Below are 23765 nucleotides of genomic sequence, written 5' to 3' on the forward strand. Positions count from 1 at the left end.
GTGTGGCTTAAACCAGAAACGAGTGTGATGTGGTGTAAGTGAGTTTCTTAATAGCATAAATATTAAAAGTAATTTAAAAGTCTAGCCTGCAAAAGCTGCGTTCCAAAAGCTGGGCTGCAGACGGGAAAGGTGGACCCTTGATAGCACTGTCTTATGAAGGGTGCTTGTTTGTGTTACATCATGCAGAACGGAATGCTCTACCAAGGCTCTACTTTGCCAAGTCAGAATGGCGTTGTCGCACAATATTTGCTGGAGAAAATACTGTTGATCCAGATCATAGGCTGGGAAGCAAAATGTTGGTGTGAATGATTTGTTTGTAATTAAATGCTGTCCTGTAAGCTAGAAACTGTTAAACTCACTAAAAGCAGGTGCATTTCACACCTCGCCTTCAGTTTACAACCTCTTGCACAGATTCACAGCTAAAGAAATAGTGTGCTGTATATGTTAGTGTGTATTTTACTGGCCTTTTTAAACAGCTTGCGGTAGATGGTTTAATCTGCCAGTATTTCCCTTGAACTTTCATCAGGTCAAATGTGTGTGCAGAAGATAATGGGCGACAGAAGAGCGAGGATACCTTACTAGTGTCCTCGAATGTGGGCTGGATTTCTCAGCTGTATTAGAAAGATCTTTCTGATTGGAAGAGCCTTGGAGGATTGGAAGTTTAGAAATCTTTTGGAACGCAGCTTAAGACTGACTACTTGAGTAGTGAAATGTGGTATTGAATGACAGAATGTTTTGCTACTCTGAAGTAATGAAGTAATTTGTTTGGTGCTATAAAGGTATTGAATTTCGATACCCAGTCTTAGTTTTATATTTACCAGTACGGCATGTATTGCTAAGATGCAAACAGATGAACTGTCTCTATAAACACATCATTAGTCTTCAGATACATACCTTGAATCCAGTTCATGCTTCTGAATATTGTCATTGCTGCATAGAATTAGGCATGGGCATTTTAGTCAAATTTGATATTTTAACTAAACTATTCAGAGAACAACCCCTCGGCCCAAACACCCACCTGCCAACCAAAAAAATAAAATAAAAAAAAAGTAAATAAAGATGATCTTTAGGCTAAAGGCTACCACACACCGGACATGACTCTGACCCATATCAAACCCATGCCACAAATCTTTAATGGGTGATGTGGTTTGATATTTTCACCAAGAATGGAATCAATCTAAAACCTTGGATATAAACACACAAATTCTAAATGTTTGTTTTCACCTCAGCTACCATTATAAGTCAGATTGAATTTTATCTCACATATTTTAGCTCCAAAACTCTTTTGTGACGAGTTAGTTAGCTGATAACAAACATAACAAACTCACTAAATGATGTTAAAAGTTATATTTCATTGTATCTGTGTGAGTAAAGTGTAAAATGAGCTTACACTTGATGTTATCAGCACTTTTCTACAACACTTCTTATGTACTATAGCTTTCCTCTTTACTCTTTGCTGGCTGGCACCAGCGACCCTGTGCAAACAAGGCATGGAGCTTATCATCTGGTGTGCGGTAACTTTTAGCCAGCTTTAATAGTCTTTCTGTGGTTCCCTCTTTGAAGTTACTCTAAGAAACCAAAACATAGGGCACATGCTCTTCATTTCCCTCTGGTGGTGTATGGAGTCTGGAGACGTCTACCCAGGTTCTATATATGATGTTAGAAACAAGCTCATTTTCGAAAATCCTGATTTACTATTAATTTTTTTGAACTTTCATCACCATTCAGATGTTCAAAAACTCAACTCTAGTAGGTATAACACCATGTGGCCAATCAGTTCCATGAACTACAAATCAGAACAAAATCTAGGAATGAAAACTGGGGTTAAGGTCTAGATCTCTGCCTTAGATCTTTGGTAGTGAACAATATGAAAGAAGCCACTGATTATCAGAGCTTTGTTGGTGGGAAATTTACAGATACTGATAAAACAGGACCTCAATATCAGCTAACATTAGCAGCCAGCTGACATTGGCGGGCAACCAGTGTATCGACTGGGCCCTGTTGTAGAGCACTGCTAACCTTTGAACTGTGTTGCTGAGGCTGTAACCCTTTGTTCTGACCTGTAGCTAAACTTGAGGTGTCAAAATGTGTAAGGCATGCATGTGTTCATGTTCTGTTTTACACCTGCTAACAGTATTCAGATCCCCTTTATGGCACTGCAAACAGGTCACTGGTTGGTTTCTGACAAGAGTTTATCAATCACAAGTCTCCAGTGTGTGTACAATCTACTGACCTAACAAATCACTCACCAGTGGTCTGAGATGTTGACTTTGGATTGCCCTTGCACACAGAAATATACTCTTTTCCATCAGTCTGTTGGCAGGCGTGTTTGTCCAAGGGAAAACAGTCCTATTCGGACAGGATTCATTTTTCATGAGGTGGCAAGGTTTACCACAGGACGTCTATAATGTTTATGACCGATTAAAATAAGTTGGTATAAGTGACTGAGATAAGATATCATTCCAGAAACAAGCAAAACATGTTAAACTGTTTGATTTAGCCATTATTTTGTTCACCTTAAGCATCTGTCTTGCTGTCCTAAGTGAATGCACTGTCACTAGCATTGCCATTTAGCTTGGGAATTCACAGCCAACAATCAACTTCACTGCATAAAATCAAACTATACTTCTGTATGTTTACGTGTTCTCAGTACATGTGAGAACACACATCAGCTTGGTTTTAACCAAAGACAATACAAGTGAGTTTCTTCAAGTGCTTCCATACTTGAGAAACTCCTTTTCCACAGGATATCATAATGTTTTTATCAACATGTTAGTTCACACATTTTCAGTATAACATGTACGGTTATTTCTTGTGCTCGTTTTATCAAAGGAATCTTTACTGACAAGGTAGCAGTAAAAATGAGTGACATTGCACGTTTGGAAGGGACTAAAATTACTGAGAAACTCCAGTAAAAAATGACATTGCCCCACCTCCTCAGGTAAAACTAATGCCATCCGAATAGAGCTTTAGGGAGGAAAATAGACTCTACTGCAGAAGCTGTGCTCTTTAGTAGGTTCAGTTCCAGTTTGAATTGTAAGTGAAGCATTATCTGCGTTATGAGTTGACATTTAAGTGACAACAATACTTACATCTATATTTGTGTTTTATCTTTTAGTCATGCTGGAGCAGTTACATGATTTACCCAAAGGAGATAGTAGGACTACTGGAAACCTTCCTTAAAGAGAGAGGCTAATACACATTTCCTGGTGCTTTGAGTCCAGCTGATAGATTAACTTTGAAATAGGGGCTATTTGAAACCAGGAAATCGCACCACTCTGCTGCATATTCTGTGTTTTTCTGCATTTATATTCTGCATCTGTTTATTTATTAGATGTTAGCATTATGCGTAATGGCGAGTATGACATTATAAATCCATTATACTCCGTCTACTGGTCATTTTCCTTTCATTAGCGACTATCAGCTCACCAGTCATTCTTAATGGAGAGGGAAGATGGACTTAACTGCGTGGCACCACATTATAAAACCAAATATTAAGGGTTAAGTGACACAGAAGGAGAGAGATTTATAAAGCCGTTTGCTTTAAGTGCGCTAAGTGCTCCATTTGTATTCCTCATGAGCGTTAGCCAGAGCAAATAACATTATGGTGAACATATGATATAAGCAAACTGGAAGGGCGTTGCTTTTCCTGTTTTTTTGGAGTGTTCATTTGGTCTTCTGATGTTTGTTTTTGAAGACTTACCTTATATAATTGATTGTGCATGGAGCCTGCAATTGAGTTTGGCCCAATGTGGCCCTTCATGGGTCTACATCGATTTTCTGTTAGTAGAGTCGGAAATGTTTATGGCTACTGAATTGACAGCAAACAAAGAATGTCCTTTTTATAATAGGAAGCAATGGGTCAGTATTTATTGACATGTATGGTTTTAAAGTGTTTGCTTTGCTGTGTGTTTGAGAGAGAGAATATGGGCTGAAGTATCCATATGCCTTGAGGCTGTAATGTCAGTCTTGTCTTTGAGTGTGTTGGTGTGTTCATGTCTGAGATGTGGAGCTTGGCCTAGGGGGCATTGAGCACACCTTCCTTTTCATCCCAGGCTAAAGACGGGCTTAGCGGGGCTGAGTTCAAATAGAATCCTTTTCTCGCAGCAGCAGTAATCTCAGTCCTGCTAGCTCTGGCTGTCTAAGGCTGCTGTGCCACTCTGAAGCAGATGCTCAAGTGTTTAGCGAGTGTCTCCATCCCTGCTCCCAGAATGGACACCTTTTGCTTATCAGTCCACTCTCAGAGCTGTTGGCTTGTGACTATGAGGTATGGGCAGATGCAACCCATTTACATTAATCTCAGGCCAGTTTGACAGTGAGGCCCAAGATTAGGATTAGGGCTGGGGCAGGTATTTGCTAAAATTCAGTCATAGAAATTCAGTCATAGAAATATTTGAAAAAGTAAAGCTGTTTGAAGAAAAACCTCTATCTTCTACACAGGCATGCAGTTCAGTGCACTGTTTTCCATTAGTCCAACAGGAACTTTTGTCAAGCTAAATGCTAACTAGTCACCAGTTGCAATCAGTTGTCTGCACTGTCTGCGCCCTGAAACTATGAGCTTTTCTCGCAAAAACAATGTCGTCTGTCAGTCAAATAGCCTCATTCTGTCAAAGTAGATGGTTCTTGGACAAGTTAAGCAATGAAAACCGACACAGCCTCTGGCCATAGTCAGAAGAAGGCCTTATAGAGTTCTAATTTGAGGCAACAGTATTTAATACTGGGTGCATTCCAAATAAGTTTGCCATTGCTATGCACTGTCGTGTGCTCTCTTGTCTTTATTTCCTGGAATATGTGATAGCATGCAAACTAGATAGCTGACAAACAGTGGGAAATGTATTCAGGCTGCACCTGCTGGCATTGCGCACTAGAAATTAGTATTTGAACGGGGTCTGCTCTCCCGCACGACTCGTTATGGTCACATTCAAACAGCACAGCAAGTGTTGCTAGATTGGTTGTAGTTTTGTGAAGCCAGATGTGATCTCGTAACAAAAACATCTGGGGACAAACATGAGAAACTTCAATGTTTAATGTCCATTTACAGCAAGAAAATCTTATTAAACAAATAAAAAAAAATCTAAGTCTGAGCTAAAACTAACACCACTCACTCACTGCAGGGGCTTGTTTGAGGAGTAGACTCTCTGTAGTTATATAGGTGGGACTTTCTGCTGGCAGTCTTAAGAGTGGAATCTGATTCGAACTGATGGGAGCTGTCACACACAATCCCATACCAGTCTATTCAATTCCAAGTCCAAATTTCCTGTTACAAGACATAACTGCTAAACTGAAGGAGTCTGGTCCACAGACTAGAATTTGGGTAAAGTTACCTGATCCTGGATCAGTGTAGAATGAGAGGCATCTGGATCATTGGAGCCTAAAAGCAGGACTGCTCTCAGATCTTTCAGCAGGCCAGCTCTACCTCCTGCTGCTCTGTAATCCTCAGAGCACAAAGGTGGGGATAAGTCTTCCTAGATGTAGCTTTTACCTTCAGCCCGCCTGAGGAGACATGAGACCTGCAGCCTGCAACTCCCCAAATAAAAAGAGAGTGGAAGAAAGTGAGAGTGAAGAGATTAACCTGAGAAAATCAGGAGTTATGGAGGTGGAGAAAAGGAAATGAAGAATAAAGGAGAGGGGGAACGAAACTTAGGAGTATTAGAGAGAGAATTGGAAGAAATGGGCCGTTCTTCCTGGCGCAGCAGTGAAGGAGCAGCAGCTATGTCTGGTTTTATTTGTTGGCCATCCCTGTAATTTCTCTTTTAGACTTGTTGCATTGTCTCCCCAGCGCTACTGTTTTGGCTAATTTCCTCACCTGTCCAGGGAACTTAATCTGGCAGTTGGCTGAATGATTTTCTGTGCCTCCTAACCTTAATTAGACATCCAGCATGATTAAGCACTGTGTTAACAGAGAGGTGAACATATTCACTGCCTAATCCTCCAGAGTACGTTATAAGTTTGAAGCGTCCACATTGGCAGCAGACCCTGCCCTGAAATCATTGGGACCTGATGCGTTTCCCTTTTCAAACATGAAAAAATGTCACAGATGTTTACTAAAAAACAAAAAAACACAATTTTCAACCTGTAGAGACAGTAAGCCTGATGTTTACAGCTTCCAAACGGGATACATTAATTGATACCCATTTAGTACATTTCTAAAGCATCCTTAGCAACAGCAGTGTATCCAGTTTTAATTACTGTTGTATATTCTTCTGGTAATCATCCTAATTCATAGAAAATCAGAATGTATTGTACTTAATTTGAAATTTGAACAGCTTAAACAGTCTGTCTTACACAGTTAAAGCCACACACACAAACAATAAGCTGAAAGAATTAAATGTCTTTGTAGAATAAACTGCAAAGTAAGAGAATGTAATATATATGTATAATGCATCTTCATGGTCACAAGGGACACAGCAACTACGCTTCGGTCCACGTGACAACCCTCGCCCCTCTACATTTTTTCATTTCTGTGAGACATACTTCAAAGGCTTGTTTTTTTCTCGTGTGGGAATATCCATTTTGTTTTTGTCTTTGAACACTCTGCTCATGACTGCATATTCCATATGAATCAATACTCCACCACCCACAGTCTGAAAACATCACTTGATAAGTGCAAAACAAAAAGTGACACATCTGAATGTGACAGAAGCACTGGTGCAAATTTGGGGTCTCTCTTACTATCCCTCTCTTACATATCTCTCTCTTACATATCCAGAACTGTCAGATATCAGTTGCTATATATAGCTGTGAATTACAGTTTGAGTCTCTAATCAAAGCAGAAATAGATTATGTACAGTAGTGGTTAACTGTAATTAAAGTACCACAAAAAAACACACTAACCTGCTCTGGAATCGTTTTCAACACTTCAGCGTTGTGTTGTGATTGTTGATTTATGCCATTACAGTTATTAAAAGTCCTTCCTTTTTCTTTTTAATTATCATCATTGTCATTATTGGGGTGTTTTGCTGAAATATTTATAAAAACCTGCAGTTCAGACGAAGAATTTTGGTGACAGTGGAAAGAAAAAAATGCAGCAAAACTGAATCTCTATACAGAATGTGCATATTTTTAATTCTGTTCATAATATTAGTTGCTTTTAGCATTGGCATATAAAGCATGAGATCAATATAAGTGTAATTGTAGATATCGTTTTATACGGTTTTATGTTTGGATTTCTGTATGTGAACTTTAGCCTTTAACTTCTCAGACCAAATTTGCACACCTTGACAGAAGTATTGATGTTAATTATCCAAAGTGTATGGGCAAATCCCTATTAGGCTAGATTCCCTGTACCCCAGCCTCATACAGCCGTGTACCTCAAAACTCTGTCAAACCAAATGATTGTGTTCATTCTATCAGTGTAAGCCTCTCTACAGTCTCTGTGCATTGTGGTCTTCTGTATGCATGTGAAGCAGCTTTAAAGTACTATCGGTTCTCTCCTCAGGCTCTGCATGATCGGAGTGGAGGCAGAAAAATCATTCATGCTGTTTGACCGTTTAACAGGGCTTTTGTCAGCGATGTTCAGCTCTCCTGCTGAGCCTGAGTCGGTCCGGGCCAGTTTTGAGTTTGAGTTTGATAAAGGGAGAGCTGCAAGTTCAGAGAAAGGACACAGAGAGCCCTGAGCTGACAGCAATCAATTAGTTCTCTATGCGCTTCAAGCACACTCCTGTCTCAGAATGCAGCTCAAGAACGGGTGCGTGTTGTCAACACACTGCTTGCCAAGCACGACAGTCTACTCCTCCATTAATCCTCCATCTTCCTGTCTCATAGCTGTCATCCATTACAGCTGTGAAGTCTTGATGTAAAATGAATGAGCATGCTGGATTTCCTGACTTGGCACTTGACTTGCTTAAAAAGTCTCATTTCAGTCTGTGTCACGGTTCGGGAGGTCCTATTTTGACAATATTCCTTCTGCGTTAGGTGCTTGTCTGAGTCTTTCCACCAACTTACGATCATCAAAGAACACTTGGCTTATTTAGAGTTCAGCATATGTGTGTTCATTTGTCTGGGTGTTTAAAGCGTCAGTGCTCTGGGTGCCATTCCAGAGAAAAAGACATTTGGTTCAGATTTCACTTTGTCTCAACTAAGCCTGTCAGCTCCAGCTGAACCTCATTTTTATTTTTGTTGAGTGTGTATTTTTTCCGTCACCCCCCCCACCGTAAAGTCTTTTACAGGGTGGCATTAGCGTGCACCCTTTTACAGGGTGCAGTGGCCTCGGGGTGGATTGATTTTTTTCAATAAGATTTAGGCTTACCTTGCGAGTTGAAAATCAATTTTATTTGAACTTATTATGGTGACCTGAAAGTTAAGTAGGCTGTAAAACTTTGCACTTGCTTTTAATTGCAGTCCAGCCACTTTATCACAGACTCACCTGCTTTCACTAAGGGGAGGTTGAGTCATTTAAAGTGATAGTTTGGCAAAAAATCAAATTTAGACATTTTTATCCATACACCTAATGTAGTCAGTCAGGGAAGACATATTAGGTGTTCCAAGTTTCTCAGTTTTGCACTGCAGCTAAAATATAGACATCATAGGGGTTTCTGACACTGCATGACATACTGTTAACTATAAAAATGCGCAAAAGTTAATTGCATAGCTAAAACAGTAGTAGTAGTAGTAGTAGTAGTAGTAGCAGTGGTGCCTGGTGTGGCCATTTATCTCATGATTAGATTAAGGTTACTGACTGTTTCAGTTTATTACGTGATACAGTGTATTGTTTAACAAAAAAACACATTTAAATGCTTAACTAAACTATTTTATATGGACAATTATCCCAAGCAAGGAGTTATAATTTTTTTGTTGTAGTTTGCACTTTTTTATGGAAAAACTATGGCTGCAGATGGCTACAGCATCCTAGCAGGGACTTCCCTTCTGCTGTGTTGTGTGTATTTGTTTGCTGTATTCTATGTGGTTAGCAGAATGTCGTGTTTTCAAGTGCTATCAAACCTGTTGTGGAAATTCTTGAACGTTGAACCCCCTACTGACTCTTGGTATGAGCAGAGATTCGCTTGTCCAGTGTGCCTCATACAAACTGTTAGGAAGAGCCTGTGCTGACCAGTACTGAAAAGAAAAGGGAACATACAGCATTTTTATCACTATTTTTAATTTTCTTTACTAACACTGTTATTTGTTGAGTTTTAGATACTTCGCTGTAGGCTTTGTATTTTCTACCTTTTTTCTCTTTGGGTTGCTAAAATTTAGTTGTGTCTATAATTACTGCAGTGCTAATTGGTGATGTATATGCCATTACTTGTTAGCTACATTAGTCTTGTAGCTCCAGCGTAAAACTAAAGATCTTGCAGCATTCACCATGTCTTGGTTCATTGACTACTTTTGAGGTACAGGGAAAATTGTGAAGATTAGATTTTTACTTCACTTGTTCTGAAGTGCCCATTAGGAGCTATTATGGAATCACAAACTGAGAAAATGTGCTCTTTCTAATAATGTCTTAGAAAGTTATAAAGACTTTTGTCAAATCCTTTTCTTTTCATTTCTTCTCTTTTCAGTTTATTTGCTTTTTTGTGTACTTTACAACTTTACAAACCAGTTTACAAGCGCCAAGCTGATGGCCTAGTTTATGAATAGTGTTATTTTTTATTATGTCTATGGGAGGTGGGGGAGTTTGGCTTGAAATTGTTCAGTGAAAGCTTTAAAGCTTCAAAGCTTGCATCTGGATCTATTTTGGAATTGATTTTTTTTTATTTTATTATTATTTATTATTTATTTATTTATTCCGGCTGGTCAACTTTCTATTATTTCTGATGCTATTTGTGACAGATGGATAAGTTGAATCACAGTCTCTGGCACAGCAGTTCTTCTTGATTTGCTAGCTGTGGATAATCTGAAAAGACAAGTGAACCAAAGTTTAATTAGCTTTTATTTCTAATCAGCATGATTAGACTTACGAATTAATGAATTATGGCTGAAATAGAGCTCTGAGCTTCAAGTAACGTCTCATCTGAGTTGATGGATAGAGAAACATTCATGTTAACAGGGATAGGTGTGTTGCTCCGCTTTGTGATCTCATCCGATATTAAGGTCGTTATATACCATATCGCTCTTTTCAGCCAAGTAAATTTACTCATAAAGCCCAGTCATAGCAGCATTTGAATGCCATAGCATAAAATCAGTGGTCTAAGCGCTCAAGCTTTTCTCTGCTTCAGCTCCAGAGGACTGTTTATATTATTTTTTTCATTCTGGAATGGCTAAGCAGTAGAGTGGCTCTATTCATAGCAACACTCAGTAATCACCCGGAAAACAATCAGGTTGTGGATTCTGGCGTGATGTCAAGCCTAGAGCTGAGAGAAGAGACATTTGCTTTTTATCTTTATTTGCCATTCTTGATAACTTTGAGTTATTTTGAAATGCGAGAATAGCGTTTCTTGTGTGTTCCACTCATAAAGTTTTGTGAAGAGGGCTCCGTCTTCGGTTTCCTCGGCTGTGCCGTTGTTGATCTTCTTTGCATCATATAATCAAGCTGTCTGGCAAACCCCCCGCTCTCAATAAATCATCAATATGGTTTTTGCACTGCGGCTTTTTGGATCTCAGGGTTAGGAATAAATTCCTGTGCTTGAAGGCTGATAGTTTCAGCTTTGGGGTTTGGCATGTATGTTAAAATGAAATGTTTGGCATAGTCACATTTAATGGAAAGTGGAATTGCATTTTTGTAAGTTTTCTCAGATTTTTTCTCATTTATTCTTTTTACTCTTCCACATAACATTCTTCCGTTTAATCACATGTTTTTTCTATCATGGCCACCATATTTAGGACCTGGTTTCTGACATTACACTATGAATGTACAGTACTTCTCACTATTTATTTTAGAGACTTCTCACTATTTATTTTTAATTTCCACTTAAAACAGCCATGAAATACAAGTTATTTATTTTTTAGGAGATATACATAATAAAATATAATATATATTACTCTGATATACAGAGCAAATTGGAGCAACTGTGCAAGACCTGATAGACCACAAAAACTGTCACCTCCTGATAAACAACACTTAAAGCTTTGATCTTTGAGAGAGAGGAAAAAAAAATCAAGCTCCACTCTTGTCTCAGGTCTGAAAAAGCCACAGGTGTTTCTGTCTATCCTTCCACTGTGAGAAGACAACTCAACACTATGAGTCTAAATGGATGTATAGCTGTCAAGAAGCCTCACTGAGAAAAGGAAGCAGACAAAAAGAACATTTGAAAATCAAACAAGAAGCTGGTGTTCTCAGAACAGTGGAGTGGCCTCCCCAGAGTCCCAGAGTGGGTAGCGCTGTCACCTCAGAGCAAGTTTGATTCCCAACCTGGTAACCAGGGTCCTTTCTGTGTGGAGTTTGCATGTTCTCCCTGTGTCTGTGTGGGTTTCCTCCCACAGTCCAAAGACATGCGGTCAGGCCCATTGGACATGCTAAATTGCCCCTAGGTATGAGTGTGTGTGTGTGTGTGTGTGTGGGGATGTATATGTCTGTCTGTCTGTCTGTCCGTCCTGCATTGGGCTGGCGACCTGTCCAGGGTGTTTCCTGCCTTCTGCCCTATGACTGCTGGGATAGGCTCCAGCACCCCCCGCGACCCAGAAGAATAAGCGGTTTAAATGCATGTGCGTGTCTGCGTGCGTGTCTGCGTGCGTGTCTGCATGCGTGCGTGCGTGTCTGCGTGCGTGTCTGCGTTGTGTGTGTATCAGAAAATGCAACCAACTTCTAAGACTGAACTGTAGAAAAATATCCCTGCAGAATTCCTCGAAAAACTGAAAGCAAGTTTTCTGAAAAGATTGGAAGCTGGAATAAAGGCCAAGTGTGGGCACGCTGCATACTGGCAAATTTGCTGTTGTATTTACTTGTTGAGGCTTCTGTCAGTTTTTTTTGTTAAATATATTTTCATTTTTTATCAGTACTGAAAAATGAATGGCATAGGTGTTTTGACTGAAAATTGGGTAGTCCCTGACTTTAGATGTGAAAAATACAAAAATTGAAAAAGTTAAAATACTTTGCAAGAGGAAAAAACTGAAGTTAAGCAAAGTCAATAAAATAAGCTGTCCTTTCCTGTGGGTGGAAAATCTGTGGACTTTTGAAAGGAATGACATTTAGTGTGCTGCAGTGAAATGTGCCAGTAAGGAATAGAATATGCCAATCACAAGTAGAGCCTCATTGATTTTCCTCATATAAATTATTAATATAATGAGTAATGTTGAAGTCGTGTAAAACATAACACATTAAAAAATCATATTTAACACGCTGACTGTTGCCGGAGGCTATGAGTGAAGTACATGTTGTGTAAGAGGATGTATTTTGTAAACTCTGAAGTATACATACACTCTGTACTTAATTAGCTCACATGTTTTGTTTAGCAAGTTAATAGCTTTCTGTGTTCACTACAAGGCCTAGGTCAGGACTTCTTAAGGTGTGGTCCCACCACAAACGTTGTGTTTTGACCCCCAAGATAAGCAGACCCTGATCCTGGTAACTTGCTTAAATACTTAGCCAGATATATTAATATGAAGAAAAATTATTTGTGGCAGGAAGATTCTGTGGAAAAACATGTGGCATTTACCACTGGCACATGCCAGCTTGAGTGGGATATGCCAATAAAGAGTGCAGCCAGTCACTGATTTCTGCAACCTGCTGGTGAGTCATTGCCGCCGGCATGTGGTTATTTATTTATTTGTTTATTTGTTTGTTTATTTATTTTGGTAGAAAATGCTGTTTATATGAAAATACTGTTTATATGAAAATGCTGTTTATGTATTTTAAAGACATTTAAGTTTGGTTAGGTCTGATCACACCAGCCAGGAATGAAGGAGGCTTATTGTGGTCAGCTAGATTGTTCTGATCTTGGAATTACTTAAGGTTTATTCTGAATCTATTTTGCCGTTAAATCCATGAGAAAAAGCAACAGAATTCATGAAAAGTTAGAATCCTTCACTCCGTTCATGGTTATTGTAACCAACAGCGGCACAAATAGAAAGGCATTTCATCAGCCAGTGCAGTCAGAAGCCTTTTCAGTGCTCAGAGTGGCAGCGTTTGTACTGTGTGACATCACATGAAGTGCAAGGAATGTTTTTATCTTCCGGCAAGTGTAAACTAATGATAAATTCAGCTTTCTCTTTCCTCACGTAACTCATTTCCATAAGAGGATATGGTGAGATGAGTTTGACTGGTCTTACTTGTTCAGATAAATGTGATAAAATATTTCTTTTATCTCTTTATCTTGGCACTGCTTTTGTCCTGGCAGGCTTCCAATCACTTACATAGCTGTGTATAGGAATCAGAAATATGCTCTAATTATTCTGTGTTCTCACCCAGTTTGGGGAGGAGGGCAAAGAAAAATAAGGGAATTATTAAGAGAAATGCTTTCTCCATCTTACAAATGACTGTCATCGTTTCTCATTATCACTCTATACTTTATGCCAAGTACCGTTAAGTAATATCCTTGTTTTTACATGTTTTGTCAAGATCTAATGGAGAATTCAGATTGGCAGACCTTTCAAATCAGGTCAGAGCCCTTAACGTAGTTAACGCGTAACTTTTAAATGTTAATACTCATTTTTAGATTCTGTCCTTCTTCAGTCTGTGTCTGTGGAGGCTACTGAGTCTACTGCCTTTTTGCTTCATCTCAAGCCAGTGTTGTCTTTGCTCTGCCTTTCTTTAATGCACTTCTTTAGCTTTTGGAAATTAAAACTGTCATTTTAGAACTGTTTGTTTTCCACCCTCAGGTGTGGTTGCCTCATTCTTTCTAATCCTGAGGATTGGCATAAACATGAAAGGAAGGAGACGGGCACTGACTTTTAAAGTTCTTTTATAATTAGTATATTTTCCTATTTGTTGTCAAATTTATTCACATGCCTTATATTCCTTTCTGTCAGTAATAATAGTCCATGATGGCCTGTATCCCGAGAGCTGTGCACTTTGTTCCCTCTAGCCTAGAATTAAACTGCTCTTGGGCAGTAATTATCAGCAAGGGGCAAATCCATGTGTTTATTAATGTTTCTGTCCTTACAGATTTATTTTGGTCTGACTGAAATCAAGAGAAATGCTGTACACACACAACATGCATGTAGATGAATATGTACGTTTGCCATTTCTGTAAATATATACATTAGTGTTCAAAATGGAATCACATTTCAAAAGTTAGGGATCACTGTGAATTTAATAAAAGGCAATTAAATGTATGCAATGATTTTATTATGATGGCACGATTTTACAACGTAACAGATTCCAACTTATTTATCTGAAGAAGGAATGTTAGATATACAGAATGATAAACAGAGCTGTAGACAATTCCTTGATAAGTGAGAAAGCTGTTTAACCTTGAGAATGAAGAAATAATAGATATAACATCCAGAACGCCTCGTATTTGAAAAGCCATAATTAAATTAATTAAATGTCTTACAGATTATCAGGCTTATCAGGTAATGACTATTAATAAGTAATTGCAGTGAAATAGTTATAATTTACTAAGTTTTTTTGCTCCTAAAAAAAATAATGTTGAACACCTCAAAATATCTTTTGATTCCTAGTATTTCAGAGCACACCGCATAGGTTAAAATTAATAACAATAAAAATAAAATAACAGCAACCCTTAAAATGACAGGTGACAACAAAAAATGTGAGAAGGTGTGTGCTTCATGATAACATTACTTTTTTTGTATTTGGATGCACACCAGCTGTGTGTGTGGAGGGCACTGAGAGATGACATTATGAGGCAGGTATGTGTGGGCACAGCAACGCTGCAAGGCTTTAGACTCATTTTCACAGGAATATTATTAGACTGACTCCTTAAGAGCACTTTTTCCGTAGGTCAGGCACACACACACACACACACACACACACACACACACACACACATACATATATAGCCGTTCAGTACAAGCTATTAATTTTTCAGCGTTAGAGAGGATAAAAACAGAGCACATATATTTTGTAAACACTTTATTTATAGACTGTGTTCATTTTTTAGACAAGACATTTATTTGAAATATCTCAAGGGACAGCTGTGTATAGAAGATTAAGGAACATCAAAAACCGATCAACAAAACCAACATCAACAACCGATCACAGCAGAAACGGATCACAAAAAAAGTACCAAAACCCTGTGCATCGTAGTGTATTTAAGTATAGATAGGACACGTCACCAGTAGAGATGTGTGTTAATAGTTTCAGGACAGGTGTACTGTTACCGTAGTTTATCAGTGGGTCCCAGGTTTTGTAAAATCTCTTAATGGAGCCGTTAAGGATCTGATTGTCTCCAGCTTCATGGTTTGCATCACATTTTTGATCCATTGGTTGTGTGATGGAGGGTTTACATCTTTCCATTTAAATAAAATCGAGCATCTAGCTAATAGAGAGGAAAAATCAGTGACCTTTTATAAGTGAGCTGGGAGATTGGAATCATCTGGAACCGAGAATATACCAAAATAGCAGTTGTTGGAGAGGGCATGATATTATAGCCATAGGTCTTAAAAATAGTATCAACAAAGGATGTCCAGAAAGAGGCAAGTTTTGGGGAAGACCACAGCATAGGGTAGATGGTCACTGGGGTCTGTTAGCACCTGTCACAAAAAGGGCTTGGGTTTGGGAATATTCTCTCAAGTATGTATGTATTTAAAAGCAAATCACACAGAAGTCTCAACAACTGAATACATCAAACTTTTTAGTATACAGTATGTCTGCGATCTGGACTCCGAGAACACCATCATCTTCTTTATTTGATTTTTCTTCTTCGTTTGTCTGTTTTCTTTTGCTTCTTGACAGCTACACATCCTTTCAAACCTGTAGTGTTGAGTTGTCTTCTCACAATGGAAAGGATGGACAGAAAGTCCTGTGGGTTTTTTCAGACCTGAAGTAAGAGTGGAGCTTGATTTTCTTCTCTCTCTCAAAGGTGAAAAGTATAAGTACTGTTTATCAGATGAGAGATCATCTTCCTAGCCTACAGATAGAAAGAAAACATGAGCACAGGCTTCTGTCGTTTCTGATTACACTTACTGGAATACCTAGTGTGATAATCAATAATCAAATAAACAGTTCATTAGAAATTATCTGGCTGCTAAATAAAGTAAAGCCATGACCAGAAAACCTGTGTCTGTGCACCAAGCGTCTGAGACAGTGGTGACTTGAGTTAGAATATTTCTGCCTTTTAAGTCCCACAACTGCTCTGCCAGATGAAGGCCCATGCATGCTAACAGATACACACATTATGATGCATGGCTGCTTGAAGATTGACAAGCCTTTCCCCGGGGCTCGACACAGTGTGTCAGTCCTTGGGCCTAGCCTCAAAGATGTTCTGTAAATATATGCACAGGCACACACACACTGCGGAAGCGTCTCCGTTCTGGCCAGTTGCTGGCCTGCGGGGCTGTGTCTGGTGTCTTTCAAGGCTGGAAACGTGGCTGTAGTGGTTCACCTCAGGGCCAACACATTGCAATGACTGCTCTAGCTTCTCTCAGCCCTAATGCTGCGTACTTTCTTACTCTCTAGCATCTGTTGTCAGGATTGGACGTTCACTGACATATTAGCATTGTTAATTGAATCTGTTTGTTAACACAGCTCGGGTTCATTATAACGTTAGAACATTCATATTTTTGTTTGCACTGCGGTTATGCAGCTGGTCTGCCTGTCAGTAGTGCACCTGTTCTTCAGTCTTGGACTCTAGAACCTCTCAGCTCTGTCCTTGTAGTGTTCTCTAAAACCTTCCAGTAGGCCTGGATGCGATGAAATTGGGGATGAGTGACATGTAACCTGATGGTGAGGCTTAGAAGGTTGTGTTGGGAAAGAGAATTGATAGAGAGCTAGAGAGAATTTTAAAGCGGCTTTCTAAAAATTAAATTCTATATGTTTACGCGTAATGTTTTATTCCCTTTAACTGTTAAAAGGGGCATTATTCCCCTTTATTTTTAGGCTGTGGTAGAGAGAGTACCATCTAAGGAAGTTTCTGAACTTTTTTTGTATAGCATACGTGTACTGATGGTTCTGATTGTAAAGTTATGAAAAATAATATTTCATGATTTCCCTCAGGCATTTATAGTTGACTTTCCAGAGCATCTCCACTATACTGATGCCATATTTACTTATTTATTTATTTAAAAAAATGTATTGCATGTGCACATGGCTTTGGAGCTCATTCACTCACTCGCACATGTTTAGCACTCTAATAATGTCTCTCCACAAGAGGGAGCAATTAGCACACAAGTGGCTTTTTTGTGTATCATTTAAAGGGAGCATAGGTCTAGCAGGATCTTATGAATGTTTGTTTGCAGTTACAGCCTTTGAAACAAGAGGCAAAATTGATTTTATTAAAAAGTATAATGTGACCCAGTTTTATGTTATATAATGTGAGAGTTTTGTTAAATATTTAATGAAATCAGTTAATGCTACAAAAAATATAACCCTCAAAATAGCATCTGTAGTAGAACTGGAGTGGGGGGTGCATTAATTGATTTAGCAAGAAAATAACGTTTAGTTTTAGTTTAGATATTGATGCCCACTTTAATTCTACACCATTGCAGTTATTGCAGGCAGTGACAAATCATATACTTTTTTACTTTTTATATCTCTAATTTTGTTAATTTGACTAATTATTTCTCACCTGTAGCTCATTCAAGCAAGCGAATGTCTGGATTCTAAACATTCAGTCAAGACCACATTGAGATTTGTAAGTAGAACAGGAGATATTTTATTATATTATTATATGAAAGTGTATCTTATTATGATTTGAATTTAATAAAGCTGCTCATCTAGCAATACAGCCCAGGCTGGTGTTCTTTGAATCTGCATTTTTGTGCATCACTATGCAGTACCTGAGTGTACTTTTGAAGAAGTGAAGGAAGCAGAGAATGCTGTTTTTTTCTGGGTCCTTGAACATGGTTGTGTTTGTCGTCTCTCATTGTGTTTGTTCCTCATGAGAGGCACCAAAACCTCCTTCACGTTTAACTCCTCTCTGTTCGGAGTCTGTTCTTGTTATGCCTCTCTCTCACTGCCTCTCCTTGCCTTTTTTTTCATTCTTCTTTTTTCCTGTCTTTCTGCTTTGCGGCTTTGCCTTCTGTTCCCTTTCTCTCTCCTCTCCATCTTCATCTCCTATCCTGTCCTTCTCCTTGTCGCTATGTTTTCTTCCTTTATCTATTCTCCTCTACCTCTTCTTTCCTTTTCACTTCAGTTATCACTTTCTTCTGATTTTATACTTTGGCATTCTCTTTACAACATCACATCCACTCCTCCTCCAGCTGCTTGCTTATGGCCGCTCTGGATTATTTTGTCCCGGGAGTAAAGATGTGAAATATAGACAGAAATAACATCCTGCATATAATAAAAACATCAGTGAACCCTTGATGGGATGTGGTTAAAGATTAGCCTTTATTACTTAAATCAAAATTTTTTACATTTGTTCGTTAAAGTGAAAACCTTAATTCTTCAAGGCATCTAAGCGACGAGGATGCTTGCAGCTTTAGATATCGTTATCATTAGTTATCAATACTGTTACCCTTATCAATACTGCTTATCATGCTTGATCATCATTACTTGGTGATTTGTTGATAACTGACAAGCCTAAAATCAAGGATGCAGCCCATCAAAATATCAGTTAGAAAACAATGGCTGACCCGCTTTCAAAGCCATTGTAAAATACAGCTGTGTGCAAAAGGTCAGTTCAGATATCTGGCAGTATTTGCGCTGTTTTCTAAAGTTTTCTGCTGCACTGTGACGCTGAGAGGCTGTGAGGGGGGTCAGCTTGTGAAGGAGTGATGTGGATAGACACACACAGTCCATATCATGCTCAAAAACTAGGTAATTTTTTATTTTAAATAATAGTTTTGCCTCGTCTGTGGCTTAAAAAGTAAAAAAATACATATAAATACATACTAAAATCAAGCTTTCAACAATTAGTGATTTGTATTTCAGAAGCTACAGAAAAAAGCACATCAAAATATTGATACGAAATACGAAATCTGGTTATTTTATGTGTTGATTTCCTTCTGACTCTGTGTTCGTTTAGGAGCACCCACTTTTTGCGATCCAGTCAAATCCGAAGGATAAAATCATGTACCACCCACAATTTTGTCCTGCTCTAGTAGCCTGTTTCACTCAGAAATATGTCACATTGAGGCATTTTGATTTGATTTCCCAGTTCATGTTAATTTAATCGGTTGATCGGTTACTCATTTACATGAAACAGAAGAGGTGTAGGGGGAGGGAGAGAGAGAGTGACCAGCTTGCAGTGTTAACAAAAATTCCAGTTTCTCCACTGCTGATCACGCAATAGTTTACATTGATACTCTGGTATTTACCAATCTAGAACTGGTTCTCATTCATAACTGTGGGTTGATTGCATTGCTGCTCAAAGCCCAACATCTTATTGACTTAATAAATGGCTCATTTGCATATTGCAGCCTCTTGTGACGACAGTTTTTCTAAGGACATTGTCCTTATATCAGAACAATATATTACGTAGTCCTAGCCAGGAGGAATTGGGCACTCTTACTGTGGCATGTTCCTCTCCTCCGGCTGCCTCACCGTGCTGTGTGTGGGCGAGGGTGGCCCCGGGAGGATGGCAGAGCCGCTTTTTTAGGGAGCAGGGCTGAACAAACCGCCTCATGTAGCGAGCAGCCATGGGCCACCGCTCTGATGACTTGATTAGTGTAAATAATCACACTGTACACAAGGCCTCCAGCAACTCATTTAGAGTTATTAGTTACAGAAACATGGGCGGAATAGCAAAGTCACCAAGTCTCTCTCTCTCTCTCTCTCTCTCTCTCTCTCTCTCTCTCTCTCTCTCTCTCATACACATGCTAATGTTGTTTCCCTCACAGACTAGTACTCCACTGACTTTCATCTCACATGACAGGGACCGTCTCCATTCTTTCGGCTTTTCTTATTTTTTCTCCTTTTGTTGAATTTCACTCATTGTGCCCACTTACCCTCTCTGCCACATGAACAATCTGGGAGAGAAATTCTTCTGCCTCAGAATCGTCATCTGGATCATCTCGCTCCGCAGCCTGCTGGGTCACAGTCACTTTGAAACCAAGGAGTCTTCCATGTTTCGAAATTGATAGAAATGCTGATATTTTTGCGTAGTCACCAAAGATTAGGCTTTCCAAGGAATTATCCAAGGAAATGTAATGAAGGAATGACATGTAGAGATGACATCGGAGCTTAGTCTTTTGCGGTATAGTGGACCATGTTCCCAGCAATAAAGGACAGTTATAGGTGTGCCTGTATTTCAACTTGTGTGGGGGGTCAATGAAAAATAAAGCTTTTAAAATTGAAAGTTTAATACGTTGTTTTCTTATACTAATAAAAAAAAATAAAAATTGAATTCTTCTTAAAAAGGATATGTGCATTTTGTGTCTGCAAGAATCTGGTCAAGGTATTGATACTTGTTTACGAGATTTTATAATGGTAGAAATTCATTTTTTAAACAGTATAATCAATTTTTCCAGCCAGAAAATGTCAGCTGGTGCAACCACACATTTATTAATATTTACAACTACTGATGGTGTCTACAAGATAGTCCTTGTACATGGACACCCGTATAAACCTCTGTCTTCTATGTTATACTTTTTTTTTCTTTAGATAAACAGTATTATAATGATAACATATTTCATGGTTTTACTGTGGTCACACCAGCTGGCAGGTAAACAGCCTAACAGTGAATCTAAAAAGCTTGTCCCCCACCCAAAATATTTAGGAGTGTAAGAGTCACTTGAGGTTTTTCTTTATGATATAATGCCTCGCCAGCTCTTTCTTTAATGTCAGAATAAAAGTACTCTGTTGTCGGTTGTGCCACAGGAAATTGGTTTTTAAGGTTTTAATTTGAATCTGCATATATAGTTGGAGGGTCGCACCACCTGACATTTTAGACTAAATGCCTTTATTTTTTGATGCACCGAAAATGCATTTACATAAAGGAAGTGTTGTAGAATGATGTACTACTACTTTGTATATGTATTAGATTATTCATTTCCTGGGAATATAATGGACTTGGACACCCAAACATGCATGTCATTGACCCCTGTATAAAAAGGGCATGAGTCTTCGTGTCTGAGAGGCGCTTACGTCAAGCTTAGCTAACCTGCTGCACTGAGAAAACTAGTCTTTACCGAAATCCCCTCGAGTGGCCTCTGCCCTCACTTCCGTGTATTCTTCAGGCTAAGTCTCCTTATTCCCTTGCTTTGATCCGGCTTAGCTGGACTCATGCATGAGATGCTGTACATGTTGACCGTGCACCACTTTCTTATGGAAAATCTCTTAAAGCTGCATTTGGACTTTACAGAACCGCTTCCACGTCATGCTCCATCTGTGTTTTTTTTTCTTCTGTTGGCACTCCCCACATAAACAGGATTTACAAGATTTCTGCTTCTTTATGCTGCATTCCAGCATATAAATTAACTGGACTCCACTATGCAGGAAGAGATGCTCATGAGCAAAGCTATAGAAGAGCCCCACTCTGATATTAATGTGCATTTGATATTAATGCACAAATGTAGGATGACACAACGGCTGTGTGCCTGGAGAATCAACCGACAACCAGAATGAATTGAAACATTAATGAAAACGCTTGTCCATACAGGGCCAAGCAACACAGCAGAAACAAACAGCGAGCAGCTGTGAAGAGTTTTCATAATTTAGAGCAGCAGGATAGCGCTTTGTTTAAGGTGTTGGAACACGTAGTTAAGCACTTTCCTATCTGGCCTGGTTTTCTTTTTTTTTCCCCCTCTATTCCTCACTATATCTAGTGAGTTGGCCTGTCCCAGATCTCATCTCTTTTGGCTTCTCTCCCATCAGCTCTCCCATCATCTTTCACCTCTGCTGGGAGAGAGATTTTTAGGCAGGCTAATGGCCTCGTGACCTCTCATCTTACACCGGGCTTTGCAGACAAGTCACCGACACTTCCTTAATAGAACTGTAAAATATTGAAAAACTTCTATTAGTGACATAACTTTAGCTCCACTTTCCATCACCTTTGTGCCGTCCTCACTTTCTACTCTCTCTCCTTTCTGTTCTTTCTCCATCTCCCTCTCCTTTTTGAATCTGTCGCTTTCTCTGCCTTCTCTCTGCAGCACATATGTTTTGGAATGACAGTGCAGTATTTCTTAGGCTGTGTAATTTAACTCTAATTTGACATTTAAGCTGGACTCTTAGTGCTCAGAGCCTAAGCTATTCAGCCAGATGTGTTCAAGGCTTTATACTTTACTATCCTTTTAAGACCAATTTACACCAAGTCTGACTTGTATGGGTGGGAAAAAAAATGGAAGTTAGTTTATGAAAATGGCTATGAAAGTCTCCCAATTGATGAATGGTGATGGTTGTTCAAAATCTGTAATCTGAGCAAGCTCAATTATTTGGATGCTTTTAAAATCAGGCTGTCCAATCAGAGCTCCATTGTCATGGTTGCAGTCCCAGCAAATGTGCGTCAATATGGCTAAAGGAAGGCTGAACTTGCTTGTGGCAAAGCACAAAAGCTTATGCGGCTAGCAACACATTGATTTTAAAAATGCAGAGTTTAAACGAATGCTTTGGTGAAATTTTCCACTTACCCCAAATGTAGTCAGTCAGCCAAGACATGATTGGAGTCCAAATCTTCCTGTAGCTTAGAACAGAAGCAGTAAGGCTAATGTTGCCAACAAACAATTGAAATCAATAATCGCTCAAATAGCACTAAAGCATTTCTGTAAAAATACATCTACAAAACTTCTTTCAAGCTGCATCCGGGCCTTCATTAAGGCCTCGCAGGCTTGTTAATGTGGTTTAGGACAGAGTATGACTTAATATGAATTTCAAAAAAAAAAAAAAAATGTGAACAATGCTTGACCACTGTGGAGAGGCTTGATCTTGGATCTGATTCCTCTCTAATGATCATGGTCATGGTCACAAAAACTGATTTTAGATCAGCACTCCTACTCCCTGAAGGCTGATTTCTGTTTCTGCTTCCTTGTCTACGTATCTGTGAACTTGTGCGGGAATAGTGCACAGATGTTCCCACCGTCTCATGTAACATAAACGTGTACACTAAGGGGCAATCCAAACCAGGTCTGATATTTTTGCTCTCTTTCCAAGAATGACTACTCACTCCACTGTTTTTGTAATGTTTTTAAAATGAATTGTTTTAAACACCCATAACATCGCTTCCCTTCGGCCGACTGCTACGTGCACATAACTTTGTGGTAGTTCTGGTTCAAGTATTGTTTGAGTCTCTTTCTTCCCTCAATGCTACTGGAGAGCCAGTCAACATTTACTTTGACACACAGCTCCACAGATTCGCACAACATGTAGTTGAGGTTTTGGAGGTGTGGACGTTGTGGCTTCTGTCAGCCTCTGCGAATTACTCTTCACTATATCCCTTCTTTTCATCTCGATGCGGATATTTTCTGTGCATCTTCACACAAATATAAGTCATATAAAAAAGGCTGCCCGCAGCATTCGGCTGTCCTGTGAAGTTTTTTTTTTGTATAGCTTGCAGTAGGTCATGCTGTATTATAAACTACATTGACAAGTCTGCACACCCCTAATGAAGACCTGAATGTGGTTTGAGAGAAGTTTTGAAGATGTAATTTTACAGGAAAGGACTGGGTAATTTAGGTATGTATTAACTTCTAGCGTTAACAACATTAACCTTTAAAATTTGGACTCCAAACTTGTCTTGGCTGATTGACTACATCTGGGCTAAGTGGAAATTACTTTTTCAGAACTTCCATTTTTTTTTGTTTTTGTTTTTCTACGTGTATCTTGTCTGTTCCCCCCCCTGGAAAAGAGTGGCAGACTGTTAGCCTTTTTTCGTTGAAGTGCTTAGAAGAAA

At 39.0% G+C, this 23765-nt stretch overlaps 1 protein-coding gene across 1 annotated transcript in view; it reads left to right on the forward strand.

Moving 5' to 3' along the window:
• Positions 1-23765, forward strand: part of LOC118820121 (splicing factor SWAP) — a 131310-nt gene that overhangs the window by 32719 nt on the left and 74826 nt on the right. The window lies entirely within an intron of this gene.

This window comes from Colossoma macropomum, unplaced genomic scaffold (genome assembly GCF_904425465.1).
Source record: "Colossoma macropomum unplaced genomic scaffold, Colossoma_macropomum, whole genome shotgun sequence".
NCBI lineage: Eukaryota > Metazoa > Chordata > Actinopteri > Characiformes > Serrasalmidae > Colossoma > Colossoma macropomum.